The following is a 13616-nucleotide window of genomic DNA, read 5'->3' as shown; positions in this document are numbered from 1 at the left end:
GAATAAGCATCCAGCATCGAGGGTGGGCGCAACTTGCTCCACGGAGTCCACCCACCGTTCTGGAGTCTGAAGATGGTTCTTAAATAGAATCGAAACTCCAGAATGAGATTTTCACTCTGCAGCGGAGTGTGCGCTGATATGAAACTTCATGGCGGATTAAAACTGTGTGCAGGACCGAGACTCGAACTCGGGACCTTTGCCTTTCGCGGGCAAGTGCTCTACCAATGGGGCTACCCAAGCACGACTCACGCCCCGTCCTCACAGCTTTACTTCTGCCAGTACCTCGTCTTCTATCTTCCAAACTTTACAGAAGCTCTCCTGCGAACCTTGCAGAACTAGCACTCCTGAAAGAAAGGATATTGCGGAGACATGGCTTAGCCACAGCCTGGGGGATGTTTCCAGAATGAGATTTTCACTCTGCAGCGGAGTGTGCGCTGATATGAAACTTCCTGGCAGATTAAAACTGTGTGGTAGAGCACTTGCCCGCGAAAGGCAAAGGTCCTGAGTTCGAGTCTCAGTCCAGCACACAGTTTTAATCTGCCAGGAAGTTTCAGAATCGAAACTGGTCCTCCAACAAAAATAAAAAAGTTGCGATCAAGACTGTTTTAATCTTTAAATTTTAGTGATTCCATCTTCCCCCCCCCCCCTCCCCCCAAAAAAAAATGCATCCTCTTGAGTTACTTCTTCGTATGACATATATTCATCGTTTTCTGACACTTATTATTCTGTTCCTGAGTCATGAACACTTTCATGAACACAACCCTCAGTCTCTGAGTCAGCACTATCACTGTGAGCATCTTCATCTCACAGCTCATTGAACCATTCCAGCCATACATTAGGATTGTTGAGACTCGCCGATCTTTCAAAGTGCCAGCCATGCAGCAGCAGCGCCACCTAAGCGGCCGCTAGACTCGGACTCAGTTATAATTTGACTGTTAACGTGTATACACGTCTTACTCTGTTTACTTGATCTGTGACTTTCATGTGTTGCGTCTTCCTTTAAATATATTTGTTCAACTTGAAGTTATAACAATTGGCGACGAGGTAGTGATTTTTCTCTTCCATCGTTGCCCCACATGTTTCCATAGCTACTTTAGAGCAACTATTGCAAGGTCTCATAGGACAGCAAACGCTTCTCACAAATGCGATTCGTATTTTTGTCGCGGCATCAAATGCGGGGCGTCTCTCGTCGTTGTCTCTACCTCCTTTTCCTCCTTACGACGAGACGGCGGAAGACTGGTCTGATTACGAGAAACGTCTTCGACAGCACTTCTTGGCATTTCATGTCGCGGGCGAACAAACATGTACGTCTCTGTTCCTTTCATGGATTTCACCTCAAATGAATCGGTTGTTGTCGCAATTGGCTCCTTTGAAAGATCCTGCGTCTTTGTCCTTTGCTGAAATGTGCTCACTTCTGTCCGTCTATTTTCAAAAGCAAACGCATGTGGTAGTCTCTCGTGTTGCCTTTTATCGTTGTCGAAAACAACCGAATCAATCCTATCGCGCTTGGGCTGCTGAACTTCACGGCCTCAGTAGAAAGTGTCAATTTGTTACTGAAGTTCACAAAGAATCCTACGCCGATTCCATGGTACGGGATTCTATTATCCGATCGGCGCCCGACAAAGAAGTTAGGCAACGTGCCCTTCAGTTGGCAAATCCGACTCTAGATGAAGTCCTATCCATCGCTCAGTCTTTTGAAATTTCTCGCGCCGCTGGATCGCAAATAGAGGCATGGGGCGACGTCGGGGAAATACAACCTCTGTGCGATGTTGACGAAGCGTGTGGCGTGTCCCCGCCGGCCGACGTGGCCGCAGTACGCTCCCAAGCGCAGCCTCGGCCTAACCGTAAACAAACCTCTAAGAAACTGCAGCAAAACCCACGGCAACTTCCTTCATGTCCGCGGTGTTTTATGAAGCATTCACGAGAAGATTGTCCACAACGTTGGGCCGTGTGTCACAAATGCAAAAAAAAAAAAAAAAAAAAAAAAAAGTGTCATGTGTCGTCCGTTTGCAAATCCGACCGCGTACATGATGTTCATGCACATGATGCTGATTCTGATTCTGTGTTGTCTGTCAAATGTACTTCTTCCCTTTCAGGAAATTTATTCCTCACTGTCCAAATACTTGGTCGAGATGTTCGCATGCAGGTGGATACTGGTTCTGCTGCCACTATCATCAATTCTCAGACGTATCTTCAGTTGGGTTCTCCAATCCTGTCACCTGTCAGTAGACCATTATGGACTTGCAATAAACAGAATATTTCTCTCTTGGGACAATTTGATGCTGAGGTATCTTACAAATCTGTCGTTCGCACTGTTTCCATATTTGTGGTAGACCATAGTAATGCGGAGAATCTTTTTGGTTTCGATGCCTTTCGCGTTTATGGGTTCTCCATAGATGACTCTGTCACTATCGTCTTTGATGCTATTCCTTATTCTCAATTGGATTCCTTGTCGACGACATTTTCGTCCTTTTTTTCTCCTGGGTTAGGCCGTGCAAACGACTTTGAAGCTCATATCACTCTCAAACCCACTGCTCGGCCTAAATTTTTTCGGGCTAGGCCCATTCCTGTGGCCCTTCATGATCAGGTCAAACGGGAGCTGGATCGTCTCACTGCTTCAGGGGTCTTGCTTCCTGTCACTTCCAGTGAGTGGTCCTCTCCTGTCGTCGTTGCTAAGCCAAATGGTGATATTCCTCTCAAAGCCACTGTAAATGCTCAATGCCTTATCGACACTTACCCTATGCCTCGATCTGAAGAATTGTTCACTAAACTTGCTGGAGGCCAGTATTTTTCTAAACTTGACCTGTCAGAAGCTTATCGTCAACTTCCTCTCGACGCTGCTTCCCGGCAGTTTCTGGTCCTTAACACGCCTTTCGGCCTCTATCAATACCAACGATTGCCATTCGTGGTTGACAGCGCCCCTGCTCTCTTTCAGCGATTCTTGGAAAAATTATTGCTCACTGTCCCTGGGTGTATAAATTACCAGGACGACATTGTTGTCACTGGCTGCACCACTGACGAACATCTTCAAAATCTCCGCACACTTTTTCATGTCTTACAGACTGCCGGTCTTAAGTGTTATCTTCAGAAATAAATTTTTTTTTCAGGGATCTATCACGTACTTGGGGATTCAACTGTCTCGGGATGGTATTCGTCAACTTCAGCAAACTGTCGCTGCGATCGATGCCCTTCCTTGCCCTACATCTGTTAAGGAACTGCAGGCCTTCTTGGGGAAAATAGCATACTATCACAAGTTTTACTGCTGCTGCTTCGGTGGCTCAGCCGTTGCATCGCCTGTTGCATAAAAGTGTGCCTTTTCACTGGTCTGCGTCATGCGATGCGGCTTTCCAGAAATCGAAGACTATACTGAAACAGGCCCCGTGCCTGGCTACTTATCGACTTGGCCAACATTTTGTTCTTGCCACAGACGCCTCTCAATACGGGGTTGGTGCAGTCCTTGCGCACCGTTCTTCTGGCGGTTCTGAACGACCCATTGCTTATGCCTCCAAAATGCTCACAACTGCCCAACAAAAGTATTCTCAAACTGAAAAAGAAGCTTTGGCCATTATTTATGCTCTTCATACGTTTGGTGTTTTTCTCTATGGATCCAAATTTCATCTTGTTACGGATCACAAACCACTTGTTTCCTTGTTTCATCCATCAGCGTCACTTCCCGGCAACGCTGCACACCGCCTCCAGCGTTGGGCTCTTTACTTGTCTCATTTCAATTATGAGATTCATTTCCAGCCGATGGCTCAACATGCGAATGCTGATGCACTGTCTCGCGTTCCCAGGGGTCCTGATCTGGCATTCGATAGGGACGAACTTTTGTGTTTCCACCTGGATGTTGCCGAGCAGCGGGTTGTGGACGGGTTACCCATCACCAGGCACAGGCTGGCGGCTGCTACAGGTTCTGACCCTACTCTCTCCTGGGTTTTACGCTGTGTTCAGAAGGGTTAGCCAGATCGTCCATCCGCTAAGACTTCTGATCCATTGTGGAACTACTACGCTTTGCGTTACCGCCTCACGGCTAGGGATGGTGTTATCCTCCTTTCCACCGAAAATGCTTCGCCACGTGTTGTGGTACCTGTGTCTTTGCGTGCTTTGGTCTTGCGCCTCCTTCAGCAAGGGCACTTGGGTGTCTCTCGCACAAAATATCTGGCGCGCCATCATGTGTACTGGCCCAGCATCAACTCGGAAATTGCACACATGGTCGCTGCCTGCGGCCCTTGTGCGTCACAGGCCGCCGCCCCGAACTCATCTTTGTCACCGTGGCCTTCGCCTGAGAAGCTCTGGGAGCGTATTCATGCTGACATTGCAGGACCTTTTTTAGGTACTAATTGGCTTCTAGTTATTGACGCCTACTCTAACTTTCCTTTCATTGTCCATTGCACGTTGCCTACCACCGCGGCAACCACCAATGCTCTAGCTCGCATTTTCTCTTTGGAAGGCCTTCCCTCTACTCTTGTTACTGATAATGGTCCGCAATTTTCCTCTTCCGATTTTGTGGATTTTTGTACCCGTCACGGCGTCATGCATGTCACGGCCCCTCCGTTCCATCCACAGTCAAACGGTGAAGCTGAACGACTGGTCTGCACATTTAAGGCTCAGATGAGGAAACTCCTGACTTCTTCTGCTTCTGATGATGCACTTCTCCAATTTCTGGCTTCTTACCATTTCACCCCCATGTGCGACCACAGCCCGGCTGAGCTCTTATATGGCTGACAGTCCTGCATGCTACTTCATCTTCTGCGGCCTTCCACCTCATGGCCGCAGGTGGCTTCGCTTGGCTGGCTTGTATGGGTACGGGGATATGGCAGGCGGCCAAAATGGAGTCCTGGCCGCATCTTACGACACTGTGGCCGACGCCTGTATGAAATCCAGACGGACACGAGTGTTGCAGTGCGTCATTCTGACCAGCTTCGGCCTCGTGTGCCAGCAACACCTGTTCCTGATGCCGCTACACCACCTTCGGCTCTACCTGATGATTGGGGTACTGGAATCTCTCATTACTCACAACGCAGTCCTCTCACCATCATATCAGTGCCAGCACAAGAACTGACGCCACCAGGAGACGTGCCCTTGCAGGAACCAGATGACCACCATCTGTCTCAGCAACTCTACTCGCCTCCTTCTCCTACAGACGCAGACACATCGCCCATGTCTCCTGTTATAACAACCGGACTTGCCGCAACGACCAGATTGGTGCACGGGCCCCAGCAGATTCGACCCCAACGTCTCTGGTCATCTCGGCCCATTATCATCGGGGACACTTCTGTCCGTACGGGAAGCCTCCTCCTCGAGACTTTACGGCATGTCAAACAACACCTATGGACGTTAGCAATCTACAGGCCATCTCCGTCAAGACCTGTGCAAAAACTTCAAACGGGGGAAAAGTGTTGTGACTCGCCGATCTTTCAAAGTGCCACCGCGCAGTTACGCACGTCCTCTACATGCGGCGCTGTCTGCCAGCCATGCAGCAGCAGCACCCCTTAAGCGGCCAGCCAGCCAGCGGCCGCTAGACTCGGACTCAATTATGACTTGACTGTTAAAGTGTACACACGTCTTACTCTGTTTACTTGATCTGTGACTTTCATGTATTGCGTCTTCCTTGAAATATATTTGTTCAACTCGAAGTTACAACAAGGATCTCTACTAAACTCTGTCTGAGGTTTCTTTGCCTTTGATATTTCTTCCAAAATCTAAAAATAAAGAGAATACTAGGTAACATAGAAGGTAACTACAATCAGTTTCAATAAGCCTAAATTTTTGCACATCATAGATCGATTGAATCTAGGAAAGCAATACAGTAATATAGACTTACTTTGTTTCAGATTGTGGCAGCAGTGCTCGCACGGATGACCAGTGTTCCCCAGGCTATAATAATGTTTCGTAAACGATGTATCTTTTATAACTGAAAGCCAACGACTGGAGCTAACAGCTCGAGAGTTAACAGAAATGTACTGAAAATGGCGCAAACTCAATCCAGCCCTGTCAGACAAAATTGAGCGTGAAAGTCATGTGGATGACGAGTGTTATCCATGCAAGCAATGGAGGCCTTAAAATGTTTTGTGGGACAGTGTCAAATGCCTTTGTTAAATCTACTAAAGTTGTATAGGTGTGTTCCCTATTTTCAAAACCATGTAATATTGATAATACAACTTCCTGAACTGCCTTTATTGTTGATAGACCACTTTGGAATCCATACTGGGCCCTGTTTAGGAGGTTGTAAGACTCAAGAAAATCATTTAATTGGTCTTTCATTAATGTTTCAATAATTTTGGATGTTATAGGTACCATTGCAATGGGTCCGTAATTTTGGAGTAAATTTCTGTCTCCTTTTTTGAATGTGGGCAAGACAATTGTCACTTTAAGGCAGTCTGGAAATGTTTCTTCTGTAAACATCCTATGGATTAGGTAAGACAGTGGATTGCACACAGTGTTTGTTATTTTCTTTATGATAAAATTATGTAAACCATAGATGTCCTCAGTTCTGGAGTTGCTCAATGATTTGACTACATTCAGTATATCCTTAGGATAAATAGTTCTCCATCCAAATTTCAGCAAGTTTACTGGCAACTCTTATTTTCCACAAAGTGGGAAGTCTATCTTCATTGTCCACTAAATTTCTTTCATCTGTTATAGCTAATTCCCCAGAATTTATGAAACTATTATTTAGTTCATCTGCACTTAGAGGGAAAGGTAAATTTTCTGCAATTAACCCTGTTTCTGCGTTATTTGCCATGCTGCGTTACACTTGTTACTGGCCTGAGAAATATAGTTGTTAACTTTTCCTTTGCAGAAATGATATCTTTTCTGTAAAGTTTTTTTAATTTGGCATATGAATGTATGTATTCATTATTCGAGCAAGATTTATCATAGTAAATTATTAACAGAATTCTTAAGTTATTTAAGTAAGGTGTATACCAGTCAGTTACGTTACTTTTCTGTTTTCTCCTTGCATTTAGTGTATTGTGAGTGATGAGGGGGAATATTCATTAAAGACAGTGGTAATGTGTAGTGGGGCGCGAAATTGAAGCGTCACCCCTCCACCAGTGTCAGCCCAGTTTGCAGGTGAATATAGGTTTAATTTAGTTTTTGTTCATGTATTTTTTGTAATATTTGTAATGGTTGTGAATTGTCTAAAGTTTGTATTTATTTTTTATGTTTCATGTACGGAGAGGGCGGCGCAACGAACGAAGACAGCATCTTCGTTGCCGGGACCAGAGAGAAAATTGCTGGCCACTATACGTCGCGGGTCCGCGGGTAGACAGCCAAAGACCAACAGAAGATCCTGAAACCGAGTTGTTGCGTCGTGCTTCTAAAAATTGAAAAATTATGATTTTTTAATGTTTTGTACAACAATGACGTCATAGAAAGTTTAATCATGTGTAAGTGTTCAGTCCTATCTTGTCAAGGCTCAGGTTCACGTCTATATGTATGAAGATAATAAAGTAGTGTATACTACTATACGTGTTCCGAGAATTTATTTATGAAGAATTATGTGAATGAATTAATAATCTATCTGACAAGATCATTAATTTTGACAACGTTCATCGCGAGTTTGAGTCTTGAAAGTATATGCAATGTGGTTCTAATATTTATTAAATCAGATAACTTGCGTTAATATAACTTCTGAGAAGAAACAAAACGACATCTAAATTGAGAAAAAGTTTGCGAAAACCAATAGGACTGAGTGACGTAATTCTGCGCATACGACTCAAATGATGATGTTTTAAGTACAGTTTCGTTCAAGAACCAGTCAGAGACAATTTTAAAAAGAGTTTAAATAATTTTAAGTGTGTTGTAACTGACGTAGGTGACGAAGCCTGCACATGGTCATATGTCCAGAGAAAATCATTTATAAACAAATCTATACGTCGTTACACTACAAGTGGTATCTAAGAAATAATCAAAAGCATCACTTAAAGTCTTATTCTCCACAACAGTATTACACCAATCAATGGTCAAAAATCTTTGCATGATGTTTGTTACATTTGATGGGTTTATCTGCCTTACTGTCTGGGGTTCTATTGGTTGAGCATGATTTTTTTTTTAACCCCATTAATTTCAGGAAAATTCCATTGTGGTCAGAGAGCATTGGCTTAACAACATTTAAGACTACATCATCTCTGCCAATGTTTTATATGACATTATCTGGACAGATGTTCTGCCTGGTAGGCTTATAGTTAAGGCAATTGTAACTGTATGACTTGAGGGTATCTAGTAGTAATTTTTTTTTAGAATTTTGCACCATCACATCTACATTAATGTCTCCAATTATTAAAATTTTATGATCCTTATATCTAAGTAAATACATTAAGAGATTATCTACATGTTGGACAATAACTTTGGCACCAGTTTTGGGGACACAGTACATAGATACTACAACAATCTTGCTTTCAGGGAAGTGAATGGCAGCAATTTCAATTTCTCTTTCATGCACTAAATCCTTAAGATCTATAATCGTAACTGTATGTTTGAGATCACTTTTCATTAGTATTGACACTCCTCCATTTTCCATAACTGATCTAAAATAGCCAGTTAAAAATGTAAAACCAGCAGGACTACATCTTGGATCCATGTTCTTTAAGCCAGTGCTCATTTAGGCACAGAATATCACAGTACAAATCTTTTAAAACTAGTTCCAGATCATGCAGTTTCTCACTTGCTTTATGTATATATGAAAGAAGGGCAGACAATCACAGTCTTCTTTTGATTGTAGCACAGGTTTCTCATAATCTAACTTTGTAGTTAATGGTGGTGGTTGAAGGTTATTAGGCCTAGACCAAGACTTGTTTCAAGTCTTGGTCCCTGATGGAGACATTCAGTTTAAGAATGTGGATTATTTTCTGCAATTTTAACCTATCACTTACAACTTTTTCAATAGTCTGGCATAAAGCTAATTTACCAGGGTAATTAAAGTGCTGTCCATGTTTTGTATAATAGCCTCTTTTATAAGTGCTTACATTTGTTACTGTCACATTATTAAAATGATCACAGATTTAGTTGTATCCAGTATTACTTTTTGATACTTCTTTGCTTACTCGTGAAGCTTCAGTCAAGTCATGTCATGTGGTATATCCACTATGGTGCTATTTGTATGTGTGAGTCTAGCTAATGTTCTCTTGAGGGCAGAGGTGGCATCAGATGCTTGATTTTTCCTAACATCATTTGATCCTCCAATTACAACAACAAAATCTTTAGAAGACATTTCAGGGAACTCAGTTTTATCCACAACATTACTCAGAAAGGCTCCAGGATTCATAAACCCCTCCACTTCAAACTTGGTTGTGTCATTCACCACTGAACTTAATAAATTGGACATACCACGACCACGGCTGTATGAAAGAATCCTTATTTTATGTTTGCTTACAGACATAGACATGTGACTTTTTAAATTCAAAGAACTGGATTCTTCCTTTTCTTTTGTTTTGCAGTTGCTTTTGATTCGTTGTTTTCAGATTTAGTTAATGCTTCAACTCTATGTTTTAAATGGGGAAAGTTGCTTTCATAGTCTTTGATCTTCTTTGTGAATGTTTTCCTCGAAACATATTCCCAAGGCATAACATCGTTGCATGTCTGAACAGCTGTTTAACTGTTAGGAGTATATTTGTAATGCCTGATATTACAATCAGTAGCACTAACCTGTTCCTTTAGTTTCATGTTCTCTAACTGGAGAGCTTTAATATCCTCTTGTAACACTGAAATAACTTTCATAAGGTTATTTCTTCCATGGCATCTCAATGTGAAGCAAGTCTACAAGCATTTTCATCCACCATGTTACTCGGACATTCCTGTTTAGTGTTTGTATCTGCACAACTACAACACTTCCACTCAGTTTTTTCATCTGTAAGATTATTTTCTGACACTTCAGCTCAGCGAAAATGACAACATTTGTCACAAAAGTCAAACAGAATTAAGTTACGCACTACCTTGTTACACGTAACACACTTTATATCAACTGAAACAGGACTTTTTCATCGAACTGAAACACACTACCTCTCTACCTGGCACCCCACAAGAACAACATTCATACACCATAATGCATGTTTCTTTCAATTAAATGACCAACTTTTAATCAATTTTACATGCACCCACATAGTACCTGGTCAGATTTCCTCTTCCAAAGCTTCAACACAACACATTAAAACAAAGCAAGCTTGTTATGATGTGTCCAAATTCAATGACTTAATAAAAAACTTTGGCTTCAAAGCAAACTTCATGCAACTCACCAGAATAAATGCTCAGTCAGCGACCTGTAGTGATAATATTTTAACAAATTATGTGTTTGAAGATGTTAATAAATTTTGCTTAGATTTAGGAATCTCTGACCACTCTGCATTATTCATTGAACTACCAAAACTCTATAAAGAAATTTCATGTAACAAAAGCCACATGAAAAGGAACTTCAATGAAAAAAACCTAACTATATTTAGCAATAAGTTAAGAGAGGTTGAATGGCCTTATGACAGCTGTATCTCAAGTAGTACTAACTTAAACAAATTTCTTGGTAGCTTTCTTGAAATATTTAATGAAACTTTTCCAATTAAAGCCAAATGTAACAAAACTACTAGGAAGATTAAATGGATAACTCAGGGTATAAAAATTTCTAGTGCCAGAAAGAGGCAACTACATAATGAACTGAAATATAACAAAAACAGACATTTTGCTGTGTATGTGAAACATTATAAAGCCATATTCAAAAAAATTGTAAAGGCAGCAAAACAAATGGCAAACAATAAGTTTATTTTACAACATAATAGTAAGACAAAGGCAGTGTGGTCTGTTGTCAAATCGGAGTTAGGTGTTTAAGTCAGTAATAATGAAATAACTAAGATTAAAGTAGATGATAATGTTGTTGTAAACCCAGCTCAAATATCAGTGTTTAAATGAATTCTTCATAAATGTAGCAAAGTCAGAAGTTGATGTAGCAGGATATCAGAGTAAAGTAAATCCCTTTGGACTCGACCAAGAAGCTGAGTATCTCACAGATTTTAAAAAAGTCACAATAAAGGATGTGAAAAATGTTATATTGTCATTAAAAAATAAAAATTCTGCTGGGTGCAAGTAAAGTGATTAAAGCAGTATATGACATAATAGCACCCCCACTATCTAAAATAATCAACCAATCTTTTGAACAGGGGTGCTTTCCTGATGTGTTAAAATATGCTGAAGTGAGACCTCTGTTCAAGAAAGGGTCAAGGGAAGATATGGGAAACTATCGCCCTATTTCTATTCTCCCAATCCTGTCAAAAGTGTTAGAGAAAGTAGCTGCAAATCAGATCAAAAATTTTATCATAAAAAATATTATTGTAAGTAATCAATTTGGATTCCAACAAGGGAAAACACATTGGATGCAGTAAATAACTTTATTGAGAAGATATGCAAACCATTGGATCAGAGGAGTAAAGTCGCAGGTATCTTCTGTGATCTTTCAAAAGCATTTGACTTGGTGAACCATGACTTGCTTATCTACAAATTAAACAAATATGGGATCAAGGACAAAGCTCTGAAATGGCTCACATCATACTTGCACAACAGAAAACAAAGGGTAAGTGTCACATCAAATGCAGTGAATTATTATTCTAAATGGAGTACAGTATCACAAGGTGTGCCTCAAGGCTCCATTTTGGGGCCAATCCTTTTCCTATTCTATGTAAATGACTTGCCCATAAATATAAATTCCCCGTCAGTTATGTTTGTGGATGACACTTCTGTTTTAATTGAAGATGATGCAGAAAAAATTCAGAGCTCCATTGTGAGCACAATGGGTACTCTAGAAAACTGGTTCCAGTTAAATGGCTTGAAACTGAACACTGCAAAAACCAATATGGTACATTTCAAAACCAAACATTTGAAATGTGTGGATCTTAAAATACATCATCACAACCATCCTATGGAAGAAGTTAACACAGTCAAATTCCTAGGACTAAATGTGGACAACAACTTAAACTGGAGTACACATATTGAGTTCCTATCAAATAAACTAAGCAGCTTTGCATTTGCAATGTAAATACTAGCAAACTCTACTGACATGAGTAAGCGAAAAATAGCATATCAAGGTTATTTTGAGTCTGTCATTAGATATGGTATCATTTTTTGGGGAAATTCAAGTAGTGTATCTCGAAGACTGAAACTGCAAAAGAAAATTATAAGATACATGTGTAGTGCATAACAAACAGAATCTTGTCGCCCATTATTTCGGAACCTGCAAATCCTAACAGTTACCTCCATATACATTTATGAAATTATAATCTTTGTACACAGCAGACAAAAATTATTTGAGGAAAATCATTTTAGCCACACGTACAACACAAGAAATAAAAATAATTTTATGTTACCCACACACCATTTGAAATTATATGCACGAACTCCACAGTACATGGGGATGACAATATATAACAAGCTAATGGGCAAAAATATATTTAATATGAAGCCAGAGAGTCTAAAAATAAGGCTACAGCAGATTCTGTGTGATAAGTGCTACTATTCAGTAGAAGAATTCATAGAGGATGACATGATAATTTGAGCAAGGGGTAATTAATTGTTAGTCTTTTATTGTATGTGTAACAAAATTGTATTATTATTATGATACCATTTGTTAAAATCAGTTGTTATAATTAATTGTTAGTTTTTTATTGTATGTGTATTTTTATATTGTATTATTGTTATGGTACCATTTGTTAAAATCAGGTGCTGTATGTATATGGTAAAACTTTACCAAAATTTTGACGTGTCTCCCATACCTAAATCAAATGACTTAGATTATGTACGTTATGAGACTAATAAACCACAATCCACAATTCACAATTACATATCTAACACACGTCAGAACTAATGTCACAAATTTCCAATTTCGTATCTAACATAGATAACATGGATTGCCAATTGTTGAATCACATGAAATTTTTTTCTTAATTGTGATCTGCAGTGCCTGTCAAGGATGACAATGCGAGGGTCAAATATTAAGGAAGTTTCTGCAAATGTTCTATTTGTGTGGGTAATAAGCGTCAGGATGGGTGGAGTGGGCAAGTTGCTCTCTGTTGGAGGTGAATGGAGGTGCAGATAATGATAGCAGCCAGTTTGTTGTTAAAGTTCTTTATTTCAAATCCTAAATAAATGTAGAGCAATGCACACAGGGTCAACAGACGAAAGGCGACAGACATCGAACCCTGGACCCAGATGCAAAAGTCTGGATGCATCATTGCTGGCATTTTATCAGAGAAGTGGCCCAGTGGCAAGCAATTATAGCTATCATCAGTGAATTTGAAGCACTGGCTGTTGTTGTGTCAGGAATGGTGTAACAGTGGCTGGCTCAGATAGTCAGAGCAAGGCAGGCCAGCCGAGCAGAAGATGGCAGATCTATCAAGGTTGATGTACATGGGACCGTAGGCACTACAAGTTGGAGGGTGGCAGTGAGCAGCATCGAAACTCCTTGGTGCAGTGCTGGGAGGACCTCAGTTCTTGTCTCAGACTATGAAGTGTCAACAGGAACCCTGGTGTACTGTCTTGCGAAGATGGTGGCAGAGTGCTGGCAGCCTGAAGGCATTTGTAGATTTGCAACCTGACTGCAATGAAGATAGCTGTGTCAGTGGTACATTTTGAGCAATTTG

Source organism: Schistocerca nitens, chromosome 7, assembly GCF_023898315.1.
Source record: "Schistocerca nitens isolate TAMUIC-IGC-003100 chromosome 7, iqSchNite1.1, whole genome shotgun sequence".
NCBI lineage: Eukaryota > Metazoa > Arthropoda > Insecta > Orthoptera > Acrididae > Schistocerca > Schistocerca nitens.
Note: the sequence above shows the minus strand (reverse complement) of the source record.